This window comes from Dipteris shenzhenensis, chromosome 28 (genome assembly GCF_047967505.1).
Source record: "Dipteris shenzhenensis isolate YYH24624 ecotype China chromosome 28, Dip_SZ_1.0, whole genome shotgun sequence".
NCBI lineage: Eukaryota > Viridiplantae > Streptophyta > Polypodiopsida > Gleicheniales > Dipteridaceae > Dipteris > Dipteris shenzhenensis.
Window position 1 is genome coordinate 9,020,418 of NC_141623.1, and position 27,036 is coordinate 9,047,453.

Genomic DNA, 27,036 nt, shown 5'->3' on the forward strand with positions numbered 1-27,036 from the left:
TTATTCCAACCCTTATCCTTATCATCTCCACTCACTTAAAGTAGAGCATTCAATCTCCACTCGCTTTATTCCAACCCTTATCCTTATCATAGTGAACACATCGTGCCTCTCACTTTATTCCAACCCTTATCCTTATCGTAGTGAACACATCGTGCCTTAGTGCACTTGTATTCTTCCATCCTAGTCCTTCCACAAACACTCTCTTATTTCTTACATCCTAGTCCTTCTAAGTAATTTGTATTCTTCTATCCTAGTCCTTTCGCAAACATTCTCAGAGTCTTCTTTCATCCATCCTGATAACCAAGTATTCTTCTATCCTAGTTCTTCCACAAACACTCTCTTCTTTCATCCATCCTAGTGCTTCTCATTAACTTGTATTCTTCTTGTATTCTTCTATCCTAGTCCTTCCGCAAACACTCTCAGAGTCTTCTTTCATCCATCCTGATAACCAAGTATTCTTCTATCCTAGTTCTTCCACAAACACTCTCTTCTTTCATCCATCCTAGTGCTTCTCATTAACTTGTATTCTTCTTGTATTCTTCTATCCTAGTCCTTCCGCAAACACTCTCAGAGTCTTCTTTCATCCATCCTGATAACCAAGTATTCTACTATCCTAGTTCTTTCGCAGACATTCTCTTCTTTCTTACATCGTAGTCCATCTCCCTTTCTTTATCATCTCCCCACCCATGGATGTCCTTGGCATTGTCGAAGACGTGGAGTTCGGAATTAACAATCTCAAAGAATGGATTGCTGACCAAGGAGCACAGAGAGAGGCCAGAATTCGACAAGGTTCTCCTTTGACACACATGGAGAGAGAGGAATTTGCTGCACAAAGGCACACAGAGAGGGAGGAGACTCTCAAGATAGCAGACAGTGAAAGACTTCTAAGACGTATGATAAAAGCACGACAAGATCTATTAGACTTCTTAAGTAACCTACGTTATCGCAGCTCTCGTCATGGGCGATTTGATGCGGATGCTGAGAGAACAATAAGAGCCTCTCAGAGAAATTATAAAGAAACAATTTGTGATTGCTTAAATTTCTTCTTCGCATGTAATTATGTTGAGGATACATCTGTGGAGGCAGTGAAAGATTGGGTTGTTGAGAAGATAAGAGAGACCAATGATGAGATCTTCTAGACTTAGATAAGAGAGACTGTATTAAGGTGTTTTTTGACACCATATGGCTTTGTATTAAGGTGTTTTTTGACACCATATGGCTTTGAGTAATATGATCTACTTCTTGTACAAATGTGATGTTAAGATGATGTTAAGAGAGACTCTATTAAGGTGTTTTTTGACACCATATGGCTTTGAGTAATATGATCTACTTCTTTACAAATGTGATGTGCTCTTTTTGAAATGTACTCTAGCTCTCATAACATGTCACGCCATTTTTTCTAATTTGATTTTTTAAAATCTTACTTTTTTGTCTCTTTTAACAATGTGATGTACTCTATTTTTAACATCTCACGTCATTTTATCTAATTTGATTTTTTAAAATCTTCCTTTTTGACTCAATGTTTTGTTTTATAAGAGCCTCTTTTTTTGAAATGTTTTATCCAAAATTATCTCACAAAATGAATTTGGACAGTACAAGAGTCCAAAATTAATGAAATAGGTGTTTCTCGCTACGTCTACATCGGTCATCTGTGCAACAAACTCGTCAGGACTCCCAAGAAAGCCATGGGCTACTAGAAAAGGTGTTCCTCAAGGGGTAGTCAAAGGGCTACATCCAAGAGGAGTCAGGCCAGGGGTAGTCACAGGGGTAGGCCCCTAAGGTGTCGCTTGAGTGGAATCAAAGTCCTCTAGAGATTAGAGATGATGATGTCTCCTCCTACGAGGGTTTCTGTACTCATCGGATGTGCGATGTGATCCCATGTCTAATTTGGGGATATTGGACAAATGTAGACACAAACACAAAAACAAAAAGCAAAAAAAAAGAGCGGGTAAGAAGCAGAAAGACAATTAATTACTTGAGACAATTATGAAATTCAAACTCAAGAAATTACGGGCAGGCAATTAATCACTTGTGAAAATTATGAAATGACATCAACGCATAAACGATAAATATGAAAGAACAATTATTTACTTAAGGCAATTATGAAAAGCCAATTTTGAAAAGACAAATATTTATGAAAGACAAGTGGAATCCAATAAGATTTTCATATATATATATATATAAATAGAGACCAAAAGTATCTTGAGATATGGTGCCATGTGCACATAGATTAAAGGCTAAGGTATGTGCTAAGGAATGTATTAAAGTAGCCACCATAGGATGTGGACCACATGATGTGGAGATGTGAATTGAGGATATCCACAAGGAGAGATTTGGATGAGAGGATCCCACAAGTGTTGACTATTCAAAGGGCACTCTCTATATAAGAGGCCTATCATGTATTGTGGAGAACACACATTGCAAGAGATATAGATTTACTATCTCCCTCTCATGTCTTATTTAGTGTGCTTTGAACCTCCTTAGTTCTTTCGCACATCTTGTGTGCACTAGGCTTAGTGGTGATCACATGCTGGCTCTTTGACATGGTATCAGAGCATAGGTTGTCCACTAAGTTTAGGTAGTTTAGTATGTGTTTTCATGCTTTGTGTGTAGAGAAGATTATGGAACACTCATGTTATTAGGGCTTATGCCCTTGGTGCTATTTAGGAAGAAAGGAGCTGATGATGCATAGAAGGAAAAACCTGCTACGGTGAAGAAGATAGGAAGAGAGACTAGTGCTGTAGCAAGCGGATGCAAAGCTGTGCAAATGACTCACCTAGATGCAGACTCTTTGTTTGTTGTTTATTGTTTAGCCTCCAAGGAACTCTATAGATAAGTTTTAAGCTCGGCCTACAAAGGCGACTCTCAAGAGCAACAAGCACGATTGGCTATCTATATCAAGCCCTTGCATCGCCAACGGAGAGCTGCAAGCTGGAGCCAGCATATCCAAATTTTGCATGTTGCTGCGTGTTGTTAATCCATGCTCATGTTTTTTTCTGAAACTCAGAATTTGTTCTCCACGATCTAATGAATTCTCATCTCTGCTGCAAACCACAAAAGCATGCAATATTCATGTGCACTTCTTATTTTGTTGTCTTCCCTTAAACAACAATGACCTTTGCTATGTTTCACCGCCATAATGACTCCCCTAGCTAGCCAGCACGGGCTCTCCAGGCTCAGTGCTCCTCCATCAACAATTACCTTCAATGTGGCTCCTTCATGCATAGCCTCCGACCTGTAGCTCCCAGAGCCCCAGCAGCTCCAATCCATGCCTCAGCGACTCCTCTGACAGCCAGCCTCCATATGCCTCAAATCAGTGGGAAACTCCAAAGAAACCCAAAAAGACTAGTAGATCAAGCGCATCGGACTTTATCACAGAGAAAATCTTGAACAAAAGCACATTGCAGCTGCTATCTTTTTCAAGCTAAGCTCCTTTTGCTAGCCTCTCTAGTAGCGATGAGCAAACTCCTCTCCAAGTGACTCCATCGTCACAAGGCTCCAAGGCTCTCTAGAATCAGCTGCCTCCCACGTCCTACATGCACAGACGACCTTTGGTGCAGCAAGGTAACTCTAGCCTTCAACGCATTCTCTCTACGTGTGGCTACCTTAGTAGCAGCTCCCGTCATTGCTCCACCACTGCCAACATCACAGGCTAGCTCTTGCTAAGTAGCTCTGAAGCTCATGGGCATCCTTCCCTTCATGAGCAATGCGGGCGACCTCAACAAACTTTGCAACTCAATACAACATCCGCAGATGAGAATGGATGCGAGTGATTCCATATCCTCAACATTTCCCCTTCCCAAATTCAAGCACCTACACCTTCTTGCTAGTCGATGCTTTTGTAGAGAAGCTCCTTCAAGTTTCTTCTCTCTATCTCTGCCACATGGCAGATAGCTTTTGACCTGGGTTAGTTCAAAGTAACCTTGGGTTAGTTTGGTGTCGTCAGTAAGTAGATAGGGTTGGTCAAGCCAAACCTGGGTGAGGTCAAACCACTATACTATGGTTAAGTTTGGTTGAACCTTTTGTTAATGCAATTGGGGTTAAAGGAGCCAAGCCACATCATCAAGGCCCCTCTTCTTCAAAAAAGCTTCAACAAAGTGTAACTTGCAATCCAGGAGGAATTTGCACACATTCCAAAAAGAAAAAGTGATCATCTTTTCAAGCTCTATGCGCTTGTTAGATTAGAATCATTGTTAGCAATTAGACACTACCAATATTGAAAAAAATAAATTGGTAAGACCTTTGCAACAAATGACAAATCAAAGCATTAATGCACACATCGATGTCATAAGCATGCTAAAAGCACAAGGTCATGAGATGACCATAGCACAAAGCATGGCATCCACACATAAAGCATTAAGGCACATGGAAGATCAAAGCATCATGCATCAAGATACATCAAGTAAAGATGCGAACGCCATCGACATGAAGCATTGAGAAGCAACAACCTTGCCACCTTTAGCCCATATGTTTGTAATCAAACCTGACCACTTGAGAATTGCCATGTAAGCATCCAGGGGAGGATTTGATCTTGTAAAAGCCACACTTGACCACCTTAAGTAGCAATGCATGCACTAAGGGGAAATGATGGAATGTAACTCACATTTGACCACCTTGCAGTAGCCAAATGATCATGGCACCAAGGGGAGGTGTTGAGATATGGTTCCATGTGCACATCGATTAAACGCTAAGGTATGTGCTAAGGAATGTATTAAAGTAGCCACCATAGGATGTGGACTACATGATGTGGAGATGTGGATTGAGGGTATCCACAAGGAGAGATGTGGATGAGAGGATCCCACAAGTGTTGAATATTCAAAGGGCACTCTCTATATAAGAGGCCTATTATGTATTGTGGAGAACACACATTGCAAGAGATATAGATTTGCTATCTCCCTCTCATGTCTTATTTAGTGTGCTTTGAGCCTCCTTAGTTCTTCCATTGATCTTGTGTGCACTAGGCTTAGTGGTGATCACATGCTGGCTCTTTGACAAAGTATGTCTCCAAAATTATGTATATAAAAAATATCTCCAAAAGTACGCTTAAGCAAAATTTGTCTCCAAAAGAGACATTCTCCAAGAATGCCAAAATGGTGGAGGAGGTCTACCTCTTCTATGTTACTGTCTGAGGTACTTTCCTCCTCCACAACTAGGTGGGTCACTGGGGACCTCATCCTCTGTTAGAGCTATATATAGCTTGCCCTAATTTAGCCTAGTCCTCAACTATATATATGCCTATGATCTATGAATAGAATCACTTCCTTGGGAGAAACTCTCCTGTCCACCTCTCTCCTCTTTCTCTTCCTCTCAACATAACTTTTGTGTCCGTCTCTCTCCTCTTTCTCTTTCTCTCAACATCCTCCACCTCTTCTAATATGCGATCATGCTCTTCAGTGATTATGTACTTTTAATCCACGAATGCATTCACACAATCCATTACGTCATTTACACAATCATATTTGAGGCTCCACCGATCATGGCAGTCTCTCCACAACGTACAGAGATCCTGTAGGTTGTGTTGTGCATTCCTCAGTTGCCCTTGCTCCACTTCCCTTCGGCTTGGACCCCACCTAGAAGCACGCACCCCCACATTGTACTTCACCCAGTCACTCTCTTGCACAATCTTATCTTTTACATGAGCTAGCAAAGAAGCTATGTCTATAATCCCTACGACATGGGGAACTGGGTTGGAGTTTAGGGAGGACACCCATGGGTGAGGGTGTGGTTGTTCCATTTAGAATCTGTTTGAAAAAAAAAAGAACCAAATACGGCTAAGGAAGATGTGAAAAAAGAACCGAATACGACTAAGGAGAAGGAAATAAGCATATGCATAAGACGGAAAGCATGTGAGGGAAAGCATATGCATAACAGAAGGAGAAGCATAAGAGAAGCATAAGAGAAGGAGAGGGGAAAAGAAGAGAAAGAAGAGGGGAAAAGAGATTCAAAGAGGAGAAAAAAACCAAATATGCATAAGAGAAAAAGAGAGAAAGCATATGCTTATGCTTGTGGATAAACATATGAGCATATGCTCATGCATAAGCATAAGCGTAAGCATAGGCATAGGCATATGCTTATGAAAAGAAGAGAAAAAGAGAGGGAAAAAGAAGAGAAGGAAAGGAGAAGGAGAAGGAGAAGGAGACGTATGCTCATGCATAAGCGTAAACATAAGAGAAGAAAAAACATATGCATAAGAGAAAAAGAGAGAAAGCATATGTTTGAAAGAGGGGAAAAGAGATTGAAAGAGGGGAAAAAGAAGAGGGGAAGAGGGGAAAAGAGATTGAAAGGGGGAAAAAGAAGAGGGAAAAAGAAGAGAAGGAAGAGGGGAAAAATAAGAGAGGAAAAGAGCATAAGCATAAGAGAAGGAAGAGGGAAAAAGAGCATAAGCATAAGAGAAAAAGAAAGAAAGCACATGCTTATGCTTATGCATGAGCATATGAGCATAAGAGAAAAAGAGAGAAAGCATATGCTTGTGCTTATGCATAAGCATATGAGCATGTGCGCATTCATAAGTATAAGCATAAGCATAGGCATGGGCATATGCTTATGAAAAGAAGAGAAAAAGAGAGGGAAAAGGAAGAGAAGGAGACATATGCTCATGCATAAGCATAAGCATAAGGGAAGAAAAAACATATGCATAAGAGATTGAAAGAGGGAAAAAAGAAGAGAGAAAAAGGGCATAAGCATAAGAGAAGGAAAAACATATGCATAAGAGAAAAAGAGAGAAAGCAAATGTTTGAAAGAGGGGAAAAAGAAGAGGGGAAAATAAGAGAAGAAAGAGGGGAAAAGAGATTGAAAGAGGGTAAAAAGAAGAGGGGAAAAGGACATAAGCATAAGAGAAGGAAGAGGGGAAAAGAGATTGAAAGAGGGAAAAAAGAAGAGGGAAAAAGAAAAGGAAAAGGGAAAAAGAGATCGAAAGAGCGGAAAAAGAAGAGAGGAAAAGAGCATAAGCATAAGAGAAGGAAGAGGGAAAAAGAGCATAATCATAAGAGAAAAAGAAAGAAAGCATATGCTTATGCTTCTGCATGAGCATATGAGCATAAGAGAAAAAGAGAGAAAGCATAAGCTTGTGCTTATGCATGAGCATATGAGCATATGCTCATGCATAAGCATAAGCATAGGCAAATACATATGCTTATGAAAAGCCAAGAAAAAGAGGTGGAAAATAAGAGAAGGAAGAGGGGAAAAGAGATTGAAAGAGGGGAAAAGAGCATAAGCATAAGAGAAGGAAAAGCATATGCATAAGAGAAAAAGAGAGAAAGCATACGCTTATGCTTATGCATGAGCATATGAGGGAAAGAGGGAGGAAAAGAGGAAAAGAGGGGAAGAAGAGGGAATAAGAGAAGAGAGGAAAAGAGGGGAAGAAGAGGGAATAAGAGGTCATCGAATATAAGGTGGGAGGAGAGATTCGCAATAGAGATGTGAAAGATGGCATCACACGGGGTTTCAGGTTTTACGGGTTTTAGCCCCCAGTGTTGCTAGTCAGTCGCTATATAGCGACGTTTATATCCTAAAAGCGTCGCTATATAGCGATGGAACAAGGAAAAGCGTTGCTATATAGCGACTGTTTAGGGCACTTTCTATTAGAAGAGAGGAAAGGAGCTCATGGGGGTCTATTTTTTGGATCTTAATAGACTTTCTTGCATCTTATGTTGTGATTTTGGAAGTGTGTAGATGGAAGGGATGAGTGGTAATGAGTCAAATTAATGCAGGAGCTAACCTCATTAAGGCCAAGACACTTGTATCCAACCACCCATACTTTGCTTGCAGATTCAAGATTAAGAGACAAGCCTGTAGTTTAAACATCCTAACACCCTCATACAATCGTGGCTTAGGGTTTAGGGTTTAGGATTTAAGGTTTGGGGGTTTGGGTTTAGGGTTTAGGATTTATGGTTCTGAGGGGGTTTAAGGTTTAGGGTTTGGGGGTTAGGTTTTAGGATTTTAGGGTTTGGGGGTTAGGATTTTAGGGTTTAGGAGTTTAGGATTTAGGGTTTAGGGTTTGGGGATTCGGGTTTAGGGTTTAGGGTTTGGGGGTTTGGGTTTAGGGTTCAGGGTTTGGGGGTTTGGGTTTAGGGTTCAGGGTTTGGGGTTAGGTTTTAAGATTTGAGGGTTTGGGTTTGGGGTTTGGGGTCTAGGGTCTAGGGTTTAGGGTTTATGGTTTGGAGTCAAGTTAAATTTGTAGTTTTTATTATTTAAATTTACATTTATTAAGATTTGAACTTCTTATTAATGTGAATGTGAAATTCTTATGAGTTGTAAGTAAATTAGTTTTTGTGAATAAAAATTTTATATTTTTTAAACTTGCAACCTGAGTATATTAAAAAGAACAATGGAAACTAGATTATTTCTTGCTTTTAACTCGCAATCTAAGCATTTAAAAAGAACAATGGAAAATAAATTATTTCTTACATTTCTTCGCTTCAACGGTTGGTGTAGTCTAGATTAGCATAGATTAGTTTGTCCTTAGAGGAGAGAACTCCAAAAAAACCAATCAAAGCCATGCTCAAAATTTCCCGAGTAAGTTCCTAATCGGAGTCAACAGTCCATTCATTCACATTCAGTTTCACACTCACAACAACCCTACCATTTAAGCAATGATCAAGGTTTTAAAACTTTCAAGATGATTGGAAGTTGTATCACTGGACATGACAGATTACAGTTGAATCAGTAAAGGGACTGGACAGAGTAGATTATATTTGTACCGATTGTGGGAGTTGACAGAGCATTTTGCACTTATATCTGACAGACTTCAAATTTGTATTCGATTGTACTTTATTTCATTTTACACTATCCACGAGTTCATTGTAAATCCTTATTTTTTTCACACTTATGCATGTATCTAAGCATTGTAAAGCCTTTTAGCTATTCCCAAAGCATGAAATTAACACTTATACGATTGGAAAGAATGAAAACTTGAGGTGTATCAATGGGATTCATTGTACTTTTGATTTATCAAAGTAATTGTATTTTTTCAAAGTACCTAAAATTTTTGTTGTGCTTTAATATAGGATGGATCTTGAGGCTACACCATTTGTCAATGGTATGACACTGAAATACAATGGAAGAATTTATGCCCCAAAGGACTTCACAAACTGGACCATTGTTGACACAACCAAGAAAGCATGGTTCTTGATATTGAGTAAAGGAAATCTCATTCTAGTGATGACAAAGAGAAAGTTGGAGAAAGATAAGTGGGCATTAGACGTATCTTTCTCAAAGAGCAATTTGATTCAAGGGGGCACCTTACTAGGAATAAAAATTGAAAAAGATAGTAGTACAATGATGATTTACACAAAGTCAAGAATGAGCAACAGATTGTTTCTCCTTTCAAAGAAAGATGCAATGCACTTTGTGATGCCGCTACCCAAAGCACCTAGATTTCTTGAATTGGTTCCTGCATTGGAGATCCTCCAACATGTGTGGGAGGAATTTCCCATTGAGGAAGCAAGAAAAATGCAGTCAAAGATTATCCTTGAATACTTTCAAGGTGTCATCGAACAATGTTCAACTTCATTGGAGGGACCTAAGGTGCAAGAATCCACACATGAGAAAGGAAGTGATGAGACATGCCATGTAGACCTGGTTCATGGTAATACAAATGAGAGAGGAACTGGAGTGGATGAGATAGAACACATTGTAGAATTGGATGAGGGTTTTGTACACATGGATGCTTACAAGACATCTACATTTGAGACAGGAACTGAATTGGCTGAGACACGACATACATCAGATGATACAGGACATGCACATGCATCTCAGATGGGAATTGAATTGACTGAGACACGACATGCATCAGATAAGATAGGACATGCACATGCACCTCTTGTTCATGGTATTACTCACTTAGATGGTGTAACTCATGAAGTTGATGGAATAACATAACAAGTGCAGCCCTTAAGTATACTTGAAGATGAGGCAATAGAAGAAGAAGTAGGGCGATCTAAAGCGGTTCACATAGAGCCCCTAAAAAATAAACCCCGACGTCAAATGCAAAAGGCAAGTACTTCACGAGCTATAGTTCCAAGTCCTATAACTCTAAAAAGAGGTCCTTCATATACAAAGAAAGGGCAAAGAAGAGAAGAGGAAGAACATGAAGAGGATGTGGAGGTCTTGAAATGGAGTCAGATTCAGAAGCAAAAATGTTATCAATGAAGAACCTAAATCTTCGCTTGAATGAGGCTATGATAGATGAGGATCCAGGATATATATGGGGCCAGAAGACCCAAGTTATACATGCTTCAATGGGGAAGTGCAAGAAAAATATCAAGAACACAGCAGTAGGAGTGCCAACTCCATCCTTTTGGGGGATGAGTGACTGGTCCACCTCGCGAGGGAAACCAAGCAATCAAGCAGGCTCGTAAAGGCAATACATGCAGTTCTACAATGACCACATGGACCATACTTGGAATATATGCTCCTTGATAAAAAATTTTGGGCCAGTGTACCGCAAGTATGGCCAGTAGCTCGTGGAACAAATCTCATTGAGAATGAGATAAATTCCCTAGAGACGGGAGGATTTGTTCTACACAAGGCACCGATAGAGTGTCATTTGAATGATCTGCACTAAGATATCGATCAAGAGTCTCGAAAGCTTCACTTACAAGGATCAATTCCGCCCTTCCTCTAGAAGCAACAGTAAAGGACCACACAGTCTTGAAATCCTTGAAACATGAAGTTTTCACGATAGAGAGTGAAACTCTAGAGTGATGGGGGAAAGTTATAATGTCGACATTGCCAAGAACCCAGCATGTAGTTGTCAGGATTTCATGGATCAAGTGACGGAGGGGAAGGCATTCCTTGCATGCAAGCATTTGTATTTTGTGTACCCTCCCATGTTTGGGATGGATGCCAATGTGAACATGTTCATCCACCAACCCATGCTTTTAGATGACAATTCGCAAGTCATTTTCAGCAACATGAGAACATTTCCCAAAACCCCAAATATGTAGCAAAACTATTTATTTGCTTTTTTCCTTGGAACATAATTCCAGGTGCAATTATGTATCATACACCAATATCATGGAGAAATTTGGAGTATTGTGTCCTTTGCAATGTTGGGTTTGATTCACCAAAAGAATGTGTGATTAGCATGGACTTGAATGCATTTCTTGTTTTTCTTTCATAGAAGTATTGTTGTTCTTAATGGTTTCTTCTTCTTCCACAAAATTGGAGCACAAATCTTAAACCATCATTGTTAATTGGCCAGTGATTGCAAAACCCATCATGCAAAAATAGAATGCAAGGCTTTTGAGTTAACAAAGCACATGCCGTGTACAATTGCTAAAGACCAAAGAGAGAGAGAGAGAGAGAGAGAAAGAGAGAGAGAGAGAGGGAGGGAGGGAGGGAGGGAGGGACAGAGGGGGGGTGACAGAGTTATATGCACTCATGAAATGGTTTTGAATATGTGATGAGAATACTAGGGTCAATACTTTGCTGATCATGTGAATCACACTCAGGGAATGCACTACTAAGAAACCCTAGGTATTATGTGCATTCAGGGGTAATTTGAAAAACCCTCTACTAAATTTTTTTCCCTAATAAAAAAACCCCTCTTTACTTATGAACTAATTGATTTTTTTCTAAAGTTGAATTAAAAACCCCCTCTTGTTATTAAAATCCTGTTAAATTTTTTCCAAAAGGGGCATTAAAGTATATATCCCTTTGAATGCACATGGCATAATAAAATTTTGTGAGGTAAACCCCCCGAGGAATCACATTTACACCAACCTAGAACTTATCTAAAAGGGTTGAGGGCCATATGACTGGATTGACACTACAAGGCATAGGTCCTTTTCCAACGGCAATACTGACCTTTTTTACACTAAAAAGTTTTTTTTTGATGGGTGCAAAGGTCGGTATTTACATCGCTATAAGTGTAAAAAAAGAATGGTCGCTCTATAAGCGTCGCTATATAGTGACACTTATAAATGTCGCTATATAGCGACACTGGTAAACATCGCTATATAGCGACGATTAACAAAAGCTTTAAAAAAAACTAGTGGGGCTAAACACGGCCACTACAAGCCCTAGTTTACCCCACTAATGTTTTTTATTTAGTAACTACAAAAGAATGTTTTTTGTTTCAAAAGTTCCCTTGTGGAAAGGGTGATACAAAATCGCTAAAATGAACCGAGCGAGAGAAGCATATACATGTCAAAGATATACAACATTGTTTAATACAAAATCACCATTTCAAAAAGGGTGATACAAAATCGCTCAAACCAGCCGATATACAAAAGCATATACATGGCGAAGTATATGCAAACTACTACTAATACTAGTACTACTACTGCTACTCATCCGAATCATCGTTCTTATCCTCGTTGCGTTGGCCTATCCCTAGCCCTCGTGAGTTGTGCCTGATCCCTATGCCTTCCCTGGCCCTCATCAAAGCCGTGTAAGCCTTATCCCTCATCATCACCACTTACCTCCACTGATGCGACGTTTAAGCTTTGGTTCTAAGAGTAAAACCATATTAATTGGAAATTAGATTGGAACTTAAAGAATAAAACACTCTAAAAAGTGAGATAACAAGTAGGAATAGACTTATACTGTGCGAGCGCCCAATCGATCATCACTCCTAGTGCCTCCTACTCAATAAACCACGACTTTGTTCCTACATGAAACACACATCTTGTCTCTATGTCTATAGGAAGGCGACCCATCGCAAATTGCTGTGGGCCCAATGTATGAGAGTTGGATAAAGTGCATGCAATATGTAGTAAAACAAATAGAACAATACATTAAATGAGAAGAAGTAGACTTACCACAGTTGCCTCGAATGCCAATTGTCTGCCTCATGTGTGTATTCCACCATTAAGAAGCCTAGTTGGATCATTTCAAAGATTCCACATGCAAAAAGGATAAAAATGCAAAGAAGTATCTATTTTACTCTCAAAACCACCATTGTCTAGCTATAAGAGTAGCACTTGTGGGTAGTGCTTGTACTCTATATTGGATCAAGGTCTCCTTGAATTTGTTGTAACCTCAATGTCATATTTATTTAGTTCTCCTTTCAAAAATCCATCTTCACGCATGTGGCAATCTAATTCGTCTCTTAACATCAATGCAAAGAATGAATCTTCCCTTTTGCTACCCTACTTGTTAGAAAGATCTGTAGAGGAGTGTGGGATAGAAGAGATGCATCATGGCACAAAGAGTGAGACCATAAGTGAGGCAAAATCCATTGTATTAGAATGAAGGAATGACCTCCATTTTATAGAAAGAGAGGCCCCTATATCAGTGGCAATCAGCCCCTACATCAGTGGGACTGGCCTAAATCAAAGGAACCTCCCATGTGGGGGCCTTTGGCTTACATCATCACTTAGGTCACACACTAGATGTGCCTCTACAACACACACACACACACACATGTGACTCCCCTAGATGCACACATACACCATAGAGCAAGCCCTTGACCATAGTTATCCCAACATACCCCCTCTCAAGGGTTTGCCTCTTGCAATATCAAGGATACATCTAGTCTCATAGTTTCTCATGCCATCTCATGGTGGTCACACATGGCCATCTCATGGTGGTCAAGGATAAATCTATGTCTAGGATCTCATGCTAGCAAGGGTGCCCAAGGGTCAAGGTTTACAAAACTAGGATAGACCAAATACATATCCCATGGCCTACATCATATGGTGACCAGAGGTGATTTACAAAAGACAAAACATATGACATTCTTTTTGGAGTACTACTCTAGGCAGAGAACCTCAAAATTTGACGAAGTGATGATAAACAAAAATTTAAAGACAAGTTGCTCATAAGGCAAAGTCCTTGTCTTCTACTACAAAGTTGGATGGTTCTTTTGCTGATGGAGTTCTCTCTTCAACCAGATTTGACATAGTCCTCTTCTTTTCATCGCAAAACTTTTTAGAGTGATTATTCTTTCCACAATATGAGCAAGGGTTGATTCTATAACAATCCTTCTCAAGGTGATTGTTTTTTCCACAGTGTTTACAAGCCTTGTACTTGCTCTTTGAAAACCTCACTACGAGTGCCTCTGTATGCATTTTTCCCATTCTTAAAGTGTTCTTTCTTTCCTCTTCTTGTAAGGCACAATGAGGGTTGAGAAAGATTATTCAAAGTAGTAACCACATAGTTAAAATATTGAGGCATGCTTTTTAAAAGCACTGCCATAGCATCATCCTTAGTGACAGGGGAATTAATTGAAGCTAGTTGTGTCATAATACTTCTCATAGTGTTGACATGGGCAACAACATTATCTCCCTCCATTTTAAGTTCAAAGAACTTAATTTTCATATTTAATTTGGAAGTATGAGAGCTAGCACCAAACAATATGTCTAACTTGTGCCATGCTTCAAGAGGGGATTCCAAATTTAAAATGTGGTGTACATAGTCATCACCCAAACCTAATGCAATGCTAGCATAGGCTTTCTCAATTCTCTTTGCATCTGTAGGTGTAGAAGTGGAATCAGTGGCTTTTCCTTTACCTTTTGTTGTATTTGATTCACCTTCTTGAGAGGTTTCCTTCCTTGACTAAGTCCCATACATTTTCCTTCATAAGCATAAACTTTATCTTCATCTACCAAGTATGGAATCCTTGACCATTGAACTTGTCAATTTTATAAGTAGCCATGAGAGGGTCTTACCTTTGTCAACCATTGTCTACTCTCTTACAAAATGACTAATCTTGTGGAACAAAGAAATCTCCCTCACCATACAAATGTAGATTGCTAGAGATAAATTCAGAGAATCCTAATTGTTTAGCATACTCATACCCTATTGGCTTCTCCCAAAGTTTATTGGCTGAGGTCTTCTTCACTTTGAATTTTATCCTTGTTGTAGCCTTCTTCAAGTGATTAGCATTTGAAGATCCCTCAGAGCTTGGCATTTTTGACAAAAGATCAGTCCTAACTGAATTTCAAACTAAAATTGCATTCTTTGGACTATAATTTGGCATTACTTCAATCCTCAAGCATCACTCTAGCATTTACTCTAGCATCAAATGTCCAAAACTATCAAAAATACATTCCAGTAGACTAGCTAAACTTGGAGGGCACAATTCACACAACTGAAGAGGAGATTGAGAGGGCTTTCTATGCAAAATGAAAGCTTGAATATCAAAGTAAGTTCACCACAAAGCATTGCTGAAATAGTGTGCCTTTTTGTCTGGGAGAGTTGTGCCTTTTTTTACTATCTTTTCTCTGATTTCTCCTTGCTCCAACAAGCATTCATTAGCAATAGGCTCTAGGCATGGATCAGCTTGTGCTAGGAGGGCTCTTCCCTCTCACTTTCTATCTTTGTCCTTTTTAGCTTCATTTTAAGTGTAGAGTAAATGTTGCACTTAGAGAATGTGCTTATCTTTGATATGCTAACTTGTTTGAATACAATGTACTGAATGTTGACCTTGAGAAAGGCTTATCTCAGGCTTATTCATTAACCCCTCCATTGATTTGTTGAGTTCTCCTCGCATAATATCCACTACTTATATATGGATGGGATGACCATTTTTGTCTCACATTCCCCTGTCATCATTGTACAACTTTTCTGGGAAATTTTCTTTGCATTATACTCAACAAACTATTGAATCACTACTTTCACAAACTTAGCATCCCTCATTTGATTTCATATTATCTCCTTATTTTCATGCATAGATTTTTGCACTCCAAGATCATACTGTTTCTTATACCGATAACATTTTATTCTTGGAATTTCCTATATCATGTACCAAGCCTTCAACCAAACATTCATGTTTCCTATGAAGAATTTCACACTACTACACATGGGTCCTATTCCGACATTTAGGCACCGACATTTAGCATGCATGAAACACTAATCGTCGTCGATAACCCAAGTGGGATTCGTTAAGTGTTGCTAAGACATTGAGCAAGCTTAGAATCCTATAGCCTGACATTGAGAAAACATTTACAGACTCGTGCATTCTTTGACTTAGAGTGACAGAAGTCTATATCTATTTGCTCAATGGTAGGCTATTGAAGCTTCACGTGGGAAAAAAGAGAGAAGGAAAGAGAGAAGAAAAGAGAGGAAAAGAGAGGAGAAAAAAGAGAGAAAAAGAGAGGAGAAAAAGGAGAAAAGAGAGGAGAAAAAAGACATAAAAAGAGAGGAGATAAGAGAGAAAAAGAGAGAAAGTGAAAAGAGAAAAAGTGGGGATAAAAGAGAGAAAAAAAGAAAAGGAATGAGAGGAGAAAAGAGAGGAAAATAGAGGAAAAGAGAGGAGAAAAAAGAGAGAAAAAGAGAGGAGATAAGAGAGGAAAAGAGAGGAGAAAAGAGACGAAAAGAGATGAAAAGAGAGGATAAAAGAGAGAAGGATAAAAGAGAGTCACAATTCAAACACACATAGGCTTCGAATAATGATAATTCTCAAACATACATGATGATTCTCAAAACAAACAATATCCAAATAATGAGTCAAATTAATGTGGAGCTAACCTCATTAAGGCTGAGGCACTTGTATCCGACCACCCATACTTTGCTTGCAGATTCAAGATTGAGAGACAAGACCATAGTTTAGACATCCTAGCACCCTCATACAACTGTGTTGATTGCAACTCTCGCATATTGAACTCAGACTCTGACATCACATGTACATGTGATGTAGTGCCCCTAAAAATAGAATCCATCATATCCATTATACCCTCATCATCATTTGGCACATCCAAGAGCTATTGTCTTGCTCAAAGTGTAAAGGTATATGTGCACCCTTGCCACCCTCCTCATCTTGTCTCAAGATTTCGTGTAAATATAATTCTTGTATCAAGGTTTCGTGTCATAATGGTATCCAATATTAATCATGAACTCAAATAGCATTGACTTACCGATGATCCATCACCACATGCAACACCAACGGTGGGTACTGGTTCGGGCTCCTCCCCATACATCCGCAAGTGGCACATAATAATATGATGTTGATGTCGTACTTCTCGCTTGCAATGAGTGCAATGATAATAGAATCTCTCCATAAGCCACTCTGTGCTCTCGAGCATTAGCGCATCATCTGATGAGCTTCCACTCGTCCCTTCCATCTGCACATTTCCAAAATCACAACATGAGCTGCAAGGAAATCTATTAAGATCCAAAAAATAGTCACCCATGAGCTCCTTTTCTCTCTTCTTACAATAAGTGCCTTGAACCATCGCTATATAGCGATGCCTTTTTGATATAAACGTCGCTATATAGCGACTGACCAGCATCGCTATATAGTGACATTGGGGCATAAACCCAAAACCCCACACAACATTGCCTTTCACATCTCTATTGCGAGAAAACCAAAAATCTCTCCTCCCACCTTATATTCGATGACCTCGCTTTCCTCCTCTCTATTTTCCACTCCTCACCCCTACCGTGTCCCTCTGCCAACACTTGTGCTCCCTCTCTACCCTTCTCCCTCTCTGCTTGTATGAAGGGAGGTTTTTCAAGAAGGTGGGTCTCTTTAAGCAATGTAGATTTATTTTTTGTGAGATTTCGTTTTGTGAGAGTTGAAGCATGTTCCTCCTTGTATTGCTAAGGCTATGTGCTAATTTTCATGCTTGATTTTCAGAGGTTAAGGACAAAAAACGAGATTTGGTGAAAGAAAGAAGACTCATCTCTTCTCTTTTTGGTATTTCTTTTCCTCCTCTTTCTTCTTGTTTGTAGGCTTATGCTTTCTCCTTGTTTATAGGCTTCTCCAAACTCATCCAATCCGTTTAAAAAGTTGCTTTTCCAAACTCCTCCTCCCTCTAACTAGTTATCTAAAAAAATGGTTTGTTTTCTCTTTTTTGTAGGGCTAGTCCATGAAACACGGTTCGGGACTTTTCCAGGTAAGAAAGTTCTTCCTCTTTTTCCCTTTTGTTGTTTTTGTTATTTGCATTGGCCTGCAGCTAACATCTTAAGTGCTGGCTGCAGTGATGGGCGTAGGAACCCTCTCTTTCCCTCTCTTATCTTATTCCCTCTTCTTCCCCTCTTTTCCTCTTTTCCTCCCTTTTTCCCCCCCTCTTTCCCTCATATGCTCATGCATAAGCATAAGCATATGCTTTCTCTCTTTTTCTCTTATGCTTATGCTCTTTTCCTCTCTTCTTTTTCCCTCTTTCAATCTCTTTTTCCCTCTTCCTTCTCTTATTTTCCACTCTCTTTTTTCCTCTTTTTCTCCTCTTTTCATAAGCATATGTATTTGCCTATGCTTATGCTTATGCATGAGCATATGCTCATATGTGTCATGCATAAGCACAAGCTTATGCTTTCTCTCTTTTTCTGTTATGCTTATATGCTCATGCATAAGCATAAGCATATGCTTTCTTTCTTTTTCTCTTATGCTTATGCTCTTTTTCCCTCTTCCTTCTCTTATGCTTATGCTCTTTTCCTCTCTTCTTTTTCCCCTCTTTCGATCTCTTTTCCCCTCTTCCTTCTCTTCTTTTTCCCTCTTCTTTTTCCCCTCTTTCGATCTCTTTTCCCCTCTTCCTTCTCTTATGCTTATGCTCTTTTCCCTCTTCTTTTTTTCCCTCTTCTTTTTTTCCCTCTTTCAATCTCTTTTCCCCTTTTTCAATCTCTTTTTCCCCTCTTTCGATCTCTTTTCCCCTCTTCCTTCTCTTATGCTTATGCTCTTTTCCCCTCTTCTTTTTTCCCTCTTTCAATCTCTTTTCCCCGAGCTTCCTTCTCTTCTTTTCCCCTCTTCTTTTTTCCCTCTTTCAATCTCTTTTTCCCCTCTTTCAATCTCTTTTCCCCTCTTTCAAACATATGCTTTCTCTCTTTTTCTCTTATGCATATGTTTTTTCTTCTCTTATGCATGAGCATATGTCTCCTTCTTCTTCTCCTTTCCTTTTCTTTTTTCCTCTCGTTTCCTCTTCTTTTCATAAGCATATGCCTATGCCTATGCCTATGCTTATGCTTATGCCTGAGCATATGCTCATATGCTTATGCATAAGCATAAGCATATGCTTATGCATGAGCATATGCTCATATGCTTATGCATAAGCATAAGCATATGCTTTCTCTCTTTTTCTCTTATGGATATGCTTTCTCTCTTTTTTCTCTTATGCATATTTGGTTCTTTTCCCCTCTTTCAATCTCTTTTCCCCTTTTCTTTCTCTTCTTTTCCCCTCTCCTTCTCTTATGCTTCTCCTTCTCTTATGCATATCCCTCTTTCAATCTCTTTTTCCCTTTTCTTTCTCTTCTTTTCCCCTCTCCTTCTCTTATTGTTCTCCTTCTCTTATGCATATGATTTCCTCTTCTTACCTGCTCTTGTTTTTTGTTTTTTGTTTTCGTGTTTGTGTCTACATTTACCCAATCCCCGTAGATTAGACATGGGATCATGTCGCACATCCGACGAGTACAAAAACCCTCGTCAGAGGAGACGTCATGATCTCCAGAGGACTTTGATTCTAGTCAAACAACACCTCAAGGGCCTACCCCTGTGAGCCAACTCCTCTTGGACGTAGCACTATGACTACCCCTCGGGAAACTCCTTTGCTAGCAGCCCATGGCTTTGTCGGGAGTCCCGACGAGTTTGTCGCACAGATGACCAATGCGGAGGCAGTGAGATTCTTCTCTCTACTATCCCAGAGGACCTCAGCAAATCCCTCTCCTACATTGATGACTAGACCCACTGTCCAACCATCCCCTCTAGCCCCTTCGACTGAAGGGTCATCACCTGGGCACCCCATCATAAGGGAAGGAAGAGTAGGAGGGATTGCTTATGTTGTGCTGACTCGGGAGATGTAGATGAGTCAGCATAGTCACATCCCTATAGGTCTCCACTTGGTCTCAAGACCCACCAGTACTAGTCAGGTCCCTTGCCCTCTCCTACTCCCACTGCTACTCCTCTCTCCATAAGCGCTCGCACAAACACCACTCGCTCTAACTGCCACTACCATGAGTCCTCCTTACTTAGTTGAGGACTTGTCCTATGAAATCACGGTTGCTAGAGAGATAATAGAAAATAAAAAAGGATGCAGTAGTGATGGCCACCATGAGGCAGTTGATGAGCCACCACTTCAAGTGCGGCATAGCTACTGACTTGCTGTACCAAGATGAGGGAAAGAAGTAGGCAGTCATGGATGAATTGAAAAGACAATATCCTAACCCTCCAAATTGGGAGTCCAATATAGACTACATGAAAGAGCGCATGGGGCTCCTCTTGAAGCATTGTAGGTCAACCTTGCATACTTCCTTAGGTCGATGAATGCCAAAACTCTCGTCCATCTCAGCTTGTGATCCAAGAGGTTCCCACTTTTAAAACATTTGCTAAGGGATACTTGTGTGAAGGAAAAGAGACATTAGTGGCTCATTCATCCTCTATAAGAAGACTTGAGGAGATAAAGAAGGGAAGAGAGAGAGAGAGAGAGAGAGAGAGAGAGAGAGAGAGAGAGAGAGTCAACCACTTTAAAGTTTGCATTCAAGTCCAATGAAGAAGAGCCAATAGGAAAGGTGCACTTTCAAAAATTCAAGAAATGCCTTATTTTCGCTTTTCCAAAATTGCATCTTTGCTAAGGCTACCCAGAGGGCAGGCCAAAAAAGGAAAATTCCATATTTTTCATAGTAAACGATTGCTAAGGCCTTCCCATTGTGGGTAAATTTTGAAGTGAAAGGTTTGTGAAAAATATTTTCAGTGAAGAGAGGTGGGAATAGAGTTTGAGCTGAAGCGAACGATGGGGAAAATGCAATGTTTAGAAAAGAGTGAATGATGTGAGTGGAGAGCGTCTGGCAGCAGCCACAAAAGGGAAATTCTATATTTTTCCTTTTCAAAAGTAACCGATTACTAAGGCCTTCCCATTGGGGGTAAATTTTGAAGTGAAGGGTTTGTGAAAAATATTTTCAACGAAGAGAGGTGGGAAGGTGATGGGAGAGCGTCTGCAGCATATCAAGGAAAGGCACGCAAAGCTAAGGAACTTTTAGAAGACGTGTGCATGCAAATAATAAGCTAGCTGGACGATGAACAACTGGAAGCCTCAATAGGCGTCAGGCCTTATAGTCAACACCACCTTTCAAGTCCTTCACTTTCAGCCACCTCCATAACTTCTTCATCCTTTCCAGCTCCTCCTCCTCCCTACCTCCCCTCGTATTCACCCTCTCCTTACCGTCTCCAGCTGCTCTCTGCCACCCTTCTTCACACACATCCAGTTGCTCTCTTCCTCAGATCCAGCTGCCACTCGGTCTGCTAGCGGCTTCTTCTTTTCATACCCGCCTAGGTTTTTGCCTCGAATCACGACTGATCATCAGCATCCAATTTCCGCCCCCCCGTCTTCCACCCTTGGGTTGACAACTTGACGCCCGATGATCCGATCTTGGGTTCGCCTCTCGCTTGCTTGGTGGAGTCTCGCGTTGATTTGTATATAAATCAGTGACTTGTCCTGTAGCGAAAGGCGAAAGGCCGGATCACAAGTCTGGTATGCAGTATATATTCCTTATACAGGCTGAAAGGGAGAGATCAGAGTAGTAGTACGATAACAGACCGGGGAGAGCGAGAGGGAGAAGGAGAGGGAGAGGCAAAGAAACTCGGAGAGAGAGAGAGCAAAAGGTTAGGGTAAAGGGAGAGTCACAGCGTCCAGCTTTCGTCCTTCGAAATATGGCTTCCCTTATTCTCCGAGGTGCTTCTTCCGGCACTCAACGTCTTTCGTCCTTCCTCTGCAGCTTCTTCCTCTTTCAAGTCCTCATCCAGCATGCTATTTCCCAGACCGTCACTCCCGGCACCTGGCAGCTTCTCATCGAGAACGGGGGTGTCTCGGCAATGCACATGACTGTCACTCACCAGAACACCGTGATTATGTTCGATCGCACTGACTATGGCGCTTCCCAGCTTAAGCTGCCAAACGGAAAGTGTCGTGATGACCCCAATGATTTGGCTCTCAAGGTAGACTGCTACGCCCATTCCATCGAATACACCATCGCTACCAACACAATCCGCCCGCTGGAAGTGCTCACTGATACGTGGTGCTCTTCAGCAGCCTTCTTGGCGGATGGGACCCTTGTTTCTACCGGTGGTTACAACGATGGCGCAGAGGCAGTTCGTCACTTCGTTCCCTGTCCGAATGGTGCCTGCGATTGGAGCGAGTCGTATCCCAAAACGGCTGCTGCAAGGTGGTATGCTTCGAATCAAATTCTCCCAGACAATAGCATGATCGTTGTCGGTGGAAGACGCTCGTTCAGCTACGAGTTCGTGCCATCTCGAGGAGGTGCTAATGCTTTCAGTTTTCTTTCCAATACTTATGTCCCGAACGTGGAGAACAACCTGTATCCGTTTCTCCATCTTTCTTCGGACGGCAACTTGTTCGTCTTCGCCAACAAGCAATCCATTTTGCTCGATTACAAGAACAACAAGGTCCTCAAGACTTTCCCCAATCTCCCTGGTGGTGGTGGTCGGAATTATCCTTCTTCAGGGTCCTCCGTCATGCTACCTCTTTCTGCTTCGAATAATTTTCAAAGAGTAGAGGTACTCGTTTGTGGCGGATCTCCCGATGGTGGATACCAGCAAGCTGGCAATGGCGTCCAAGTACCTGCTCTTCAAAGTTGCGGAAGGATGGTGATTACCGATGCCAACCCGAGCTGGGCGATGGAGAACATGCCGTCTCCGAGGGTGATGGGCGACATGCTAATCCTTCCTACTGGCGAAGTCCTCATCATAAACGGAGCGCGTACAGGAGCAGCAGGTTGGGGCAATGCTGCCAATCCCAATCTCTCTCCTGTTCTCTACAGGCCTACTGATGCCACAGGCTCTCGCTTCCATGTGCTTGCTGCCACGACCATACCTCGAATGTATCATTCTACTGCCAATGTGTTACCGGATGGACGCATTCTAGTAGGTGGAAGTAATCCTAACGCTGGGTATTCCTTCTCACGCGCACCGTTCCCGACCGAGCTCAGACTTGAGGCTTACAGTCCTTATTATCTCAACCAAGCATATATTTCTCTACGGCCAAAGATCACTTCCCTTTCTAACACAGCGATTGGCTATGGTTCTACTTTCACAGTACAGTTTTCTCTAAGCAGCAGATCCACAAACGTGCAATACAGAGTATATTCTCCGCCCTTCACCACTCACACCTTCTCCATGAATCAGCGTCAGCTAATCCTTGCGGCTACAGCAGTGCAGATTGTTGGGCAGAGATACTCATCCACAGTGACGGCTCCTCCAAGCGCCGTTGCAGCTCCAGCTGGATATTATCTTCTGTTCGTTGTCAATGCAGGAATTCCAAGCGTGGGTGTTTGGGTTCGGTTCGGCTAATTTGAGCACCTCTACCTCTACAGCTGTTAATAGTATATATGTATCTCTATTATCCACTGATAGTGTGCTAGTTATTCTTTTGGGCAAGAGCTAGAGAGCGGCTCAAGCCCGTATCACTTGTAGGATAATTCTTTCACTATCTCTGGAAAGCTACCTGCATTAAGGTATCCAGAGTTCAACGATGCGTGAACTTTGAAGAGCTGTACTTTGGTTGGTCAGGAAGCCAACATATAACCGCAGTAAAAGACTGAATGGCATGTGAGGAACTGTAGCCGAACGTTGAGCTATCGCCCTTGACGGTTACATGTTCAGAGAGGACAAAACTTCTCTGTAGCACGGCCAATCCAAAGTAACTTGCAGGGGAAGGACGTATAAATTATTTTCTTATTGATCCTAAACGTGGTGTAGCAATGATTATTTAACACCAAATCGTCTTCCGAGTGCATGAACAAGAAGCGAAATGAGGTATAGTCGGTATTTCCCCAACGAGGTATATATAAGAACTGCATAGTCGGTACGAGGTATATATAAGAACTGCATAATAAGTGAATCGAAGGCTTAAAAGGAAGGAGAGAGAGAGAGAGAGAGACCGTTGAATAAAGAGAAAACCTCAATAGAGAAAATGGATAAGCTTGTGTGTGACACGCTGCTTCAATTAAGGAAGGCTGAATTAATTCTGTGTTTGTGTACAGTTTACTCATTTTGCATCGCCTGTTTGAATTTTGAATACTAAATGAGATGAATGATGTTGGTTAAATACGTATTTCTGGCCTGCCCTGAAGGATAGGTCTTATTTGGAGGTTTAGACTTCTAACACTACTACACACGCATCCTATTGCGACGTTTACGTACCGACGATTAGCGCCCGCTTAGCGTTAATCGTCGGTATAAAAATCGGGTGTCGTAAATCGTCGCTATATAGCGACTTTTAATAAGCGTCGCTATATAGCGACGTTAGTAAAAGTCGCTATATAGCGACTTTGAAAGGTCGCTATATAGCGACGTTAGTAAATGCCGCTATATAGCGACTTTTAAAGGTCGCTATATAGCGACACTGAGACTATATTATAGCGACGTTTTACAGAGAGGTTTTTTTTTTTTTTTTAGCCTTAAAATTTATTTTCTTCCAATGACAAAATTTTTTAAATTTTCATACATGTTTGAGCTCATAGAGAAATAAAAAATGAGAGCATGTACATCAAGCCTTTGAAGCTCATATATTCATGTCCAAGTTGGAGATGAGAAAAATCAAATTAAATAAGAGCATTTACATCAACTGTTTCATCTTGAGCCAAGTCTAAGGCGCCAAGCAAGTCTATCTCCAACTCTATACCGAGTTGATCTCCTATATCATCATCGTACTCTAGCATCGTACGTTCACCTAAAAGTATTTGATCATCTTCTTCAATTAAGCTTAAGTGTGGTGATTGATCTTGACGATTGTTGTCTTCCTCGTCAATATCGTGATCTCCATCCTCCTCCCGTGCGATGTCATTATGCGCATCTTCCTCTTGCCTCATATGGTGATCTACATCTTCTTCGCTAGATTCATCAATTGGATCCGGATTTGGTAGTGGCATCTCCATATCCACATCTCGATCTTCAAAAATCTGCTTACTTCGTGGTGCAACTTGGATCACGTACCACCATCTTGGATCAGAACAATCCGGATGAAAAACCACCTATATTGAAGATGAAAAATCACGTGCCAAATGTCGTCAATTATATATATATCAATGGACTTAAAAAACGAAAGCTTCGACTAATTAAATCATTAGTATGCACCTGCTCACAGTGCTCGGGAAGAACAAAAGTATCACTTTCATCGGTCCAATGTTTGGTGGAGTCTATTGCAAAGAGACCGCTACCATCTTTTCTCACAGTTGCATGGGGACCGTTGTAAGTAGTTCTAAACCATTTTACATCAAGAATGAAAATAGTAAATCGTCTGAAATCAATTTCATAGATGTCGCGTATGGTTCCACAATAATCCAACTGTGAGGAGAGAAGATTGATATCCGAAGCACTTGCTCGGCTATCTTGTGTGAAGTTAGCCATGACTCCACAATCATACGTGACTCTCTTTGAATCGATGCGTTCTATGCGAAAATGTCGTCCATATGACCATAATGCACTGTACTTTTTCTACTGTAAAAGAGCATCATTAAAACAATGAAGATGCACCTATTTTATAGCATATATTGCCACAAATAATTACTTAATTACATCAAGAGATAAGAAACTTACATGCACCATACATCCAGATGATAACTCCCGCTCGCGCTCGTTTATTGTCTCTCCATCACGTTCGGCTTTACGTATAGCTAGTTGTAGCCAATCAAGTGACATGTGAGTAGGGAGAAGAGCCAGATCTCGTGGATATGGTTGTGATCGCCTGTACATTACTCTGAATCTCGTCCTTGCATTTATTCTTTCTGCTTTGGCCACTTCATATCTCTCAATCCACTTCTGCATCTCAGGGCTATTGAGGATACAAAACTTATTGAATTTCTCCATTTGCTCTTCGCTCATCTTTCTTTCAATCCCTTTTCCTTGGGGGACCTCGCCAATGATGCGATCATCATCCTTGTTGTGCCAAGCTTGCGGCATATCAGGATCCGTGGATGCAAGAAACTCTGTGATATATACTAATGACTCTTGCACAAGCCATCCCTCTGCCATGCTTGCTTCTGGTCTTGCTCTTTGTCTTACAAACCCCTTTAAAGTTTTCATAAACCGCTCGAGAAAAAACATCCATCGATTATGAACGGTACCTGCTATAGCCACCTCATCAACTATGTGCACAAGCAAGTGGACTTGAGTTGTCATAATGCTTGAGGGAAAGTGCTTCTCAAGCAAGCATACGGCTTCGATGGATTCCACCCTAGCCTTCTCGATGCTCGATATAGAGATCTCTTTTTGAGATATCCACCTATTTCACATGTCCATGCATATGTAAGATATTTGAGATATCCACCTATTTCACATGTCCATGAAGAAAATAGATAATGCGAATTGATAGTAAGCATACCTCACAATACCACAGATCTTGAATATAGCATTTCTAACATCTTCTTGTAAGCACCCTTTTATTGTAATTGGAAGGATGAACTATCAAAGCAACAATGAAATCATGTCAACAATATAACATAATAATAATTACGCTAATGCATCACTATTATCGGTACACTAATTCTACTTAGAATACCTGTAAGACCTTGTGCCAATCATGGGACTTGAGGCCACTAAGCTTATTGTCCTTTGAAAATGCTCCTTTCAAGCAACGCATGTACCCTGTCGGTGTTTGAAAAGAGGCAATGTCTGCCTTGATCGCTGCCTCCTCCCTCGTAGAGAGGATCCACGTTGCTTTCGGGAGGACAACTTTTCCTGAAGCATGCACTTGGGGCCACAAACGAGACATCCTATTCATAGCACGCAAGTCTTCTCGCACTCCTCTCGAGTCCTTGGAACCAACCAAGTGTGCCCAAATGGTAGCCCCCACATTCTTAAAGATATGCATGGGATCCAAGAGATGATTGATTTGTAACTGACCCCAATAAGGAAGCTCGTGAAAGATCGATAGCCTCTTCATACCAGGAGGAGGTTCCTCTCCATTCTCCCTCCAAGCTTGAATCCAATCACTTGCTTTCAAATATGATGGTGGTGGATCAAGCTGACCTCCACGTGCGAGATGGTCGAGCGGAAGGTATCGAGCATGACCTTCATAAACATTTTTCCTCATGTGTTTGGAGTAGCGTGCAAGCGATTTCAGAGCGGGTCCACAAACAGGACAAGCATGGTACCCACTTGTAACAAGCCCTGCACGCGTGCATGAATATGTTAGTACAAGACATGCG

General features: G+C 40.9%; 1 pseudogene; it reads left to right on the plus strand.

The window, feature by feature from the left end:
* The first annotated feature begins 21,431 nt into the window (after positions 1 to 21,431).
* Positions 21,432 to 23,533, plus strand: LOC147883143 (aldehyde oxidase GLOX pseudogene; annotated as a pseudogene).
* Positions 23,534 to 27,036: the final 3,503 nt, after the last annotated feature.